Source organism: Felis catus, chromosome B1 (genome assembly GCF_018350175.1).
Source record: "Felis catus isolate Fca126 chromosome B1, F.catus_Fca126_mat1.0, whole genome shotgun sequence".
NCBI lineage: Eukaryota > Metazoa > Chordata > Mammalia > Carnivora > Felidae > Felis > Felis catus.
In genome coordinates this window covers 44,116,941-44,118,684 of record NC_058371.1, presented here as the reverse complement: position 1 = coordinate 44,118,684, position 1,744 = coordinate 44,116,941, and the positions used below count along the sequence as shown (strand labels likewise).

Genomic DNA, 1,744 nt, shown 5'->3' with positions numbered 1-1,744 from the left:
AAGCCAGGGTTACCAGATAAGAAGAAATTCTGATAATGTGGATGAGACATGTCCAAGGCCCTGTGAAAGCCATAGTAGTGAAGGTGGGGAGACTGTAAAGATATGGTTGGGGTATAAATAGGAGATGGTGAATTGGATGGATGTCAAAGGTGATTTTTAGTTTCTGGAAAACAGGTGGAAGGTGGTGCAATTTGTTGAGCTTATGGAATGCAAGGGAAGGAGCAGGTTTGTAGGAATTCACTTTATTTCACAATTTTGTTAGTGGCTGGCTCTGCGTGTCTTCTCCCAAGGTTTTGGTCCTATGGATCACCCGACAGACGAGTGTTTTTGAGTCCCTGCTGATGAGTGCTGGAACCTGAGGAGATAGGGATGGCTAGGGTTGAGTTAGTGGATGGGGCTACCTTCAGCTGGGGCTCTTTAGAAGAGGCATTCTTCGGGGTTCCAGGCAATGTCAGTCCATAGGTTGGCATCTCCTGCTCAGAGGGGGTACCGGTGCCCAGATTCTCCCAAAGCTTGGGCCCCTTCGAGGAAACTAGGGGGTGGGAAGCAGAGAGAGCCAAGTGTATGGGAAATAAATAGAGACACATAGAGAAAGACAGACCCGGGCAGGAAATTCCTGTCTTTCCTTTCTTCTAGTTAGTAAGAATTCAGTTCTGTACTGCCTGACTAGAAACTTTGGCTCTTAAACGTTCTTTATTACCTGGAATCCAGCCTCCTACTGTCGATCTCCCCCACAGAGAGATCCACAGGAGGGGTAGATAATTGGATAAGTCAGTGGCTGGATACAAATGAGTCTGGGAGTTAGGAGGGTAAGTGTTGCCTTCTCCACGACCCTGCAGAAGATGTTTGGGAGGTCTACAATGTCTTCCCGCTCCTGCCCCTTCTCTGTCTCTCTCCCTCCTTACCCTCAATGTCTCCCTGAACTTCTAGTCCCCATCAGCTTTCCCGTTAGCCAGCCTGGCTGTGGCAGTCCTTCCCCTGCCCAGACTGTTATCTGACTTTCTGGCAGTCTGAGAAGGTTCCAGAAGCATGTCACTGGAGTCTGGAATTTCCGGAAGAGTCAGCTGAGACCCTGGAAGTTTACCCTGTGGAGGGCCAAGGCACAGAAGGCTGAGTGGGGAATAAGCTGGGACATATCCTTTATCTCTCTAGGCCCCATGCTAAGCTCTTACGGAGACAGATGTCGTAGTCTTGTTCATACTCTTATTCTCATTATTTGTTTTAGACAGCCACAGACTAGTAGGATGTTAGGAACTGTGAAATCATAATCCAACTCTTGCATTCCATACATGAGGCTCGGGGAGGTTCAGTCCCTTGCTCAAGGTCAAACCAGGAACATTTCACTTTGCTCTCCCCCCTCCCCACCCTTGGGTCTCAAAGGGCTCAGGGTCAACATAGTGAGCTCTGTAGCAGCTCGCCTTTTGCCGGTGGAGATGTTGACAACCTTTGTGGGGAGGGCTGAGAGCTCTTTGGTCCCATGAGGACAGCGGTATAAGATCTGAGTTTGAGGGTCTCACCAAAGTCTGGGGCCCTCACATTTCTCTGCAGCCATGAGCACAGGATGGGCTGCTTACATTCAGCGGGTCTCACTCCTGCAGGCCCCTGCACCTGGGATTGGAAGAATGAATAGGGACCTTGTTTCGTAGGAATTTCTTCCCTCTGCTGTTTGCTTTGGGTTTTTTCCCTCTCCATTCCTGGCTGCTAACCCAATATTTGGCTTTCTGTGAGCACTAAATATAATTCT

At 49.1% G+C, this 1,744-nt stretch overlaps 1 long non-coding RNA gene across 1 annotated transcript; it reads right to left on the bottom strand.

Annotated features, from left to right (window-relative positions):
- Window positions 1-222: 222 nt before the first annotated feature.
- LOC111560028 lies at window positions 223-1,205 on the bottom strand. Its single transcript, XR_006597400.1, has 2 exons — window positions 906-1,205; window positions 223-355 (listed from the first exon to the last, which is right to left on the bottom strand). It is a non-coding gene; the product is annotated as an uncharacterized LOC111560028 (long non-coding RNA).
- Window positions 1,206-1,744: the final 539 nt, after the last annotated feature.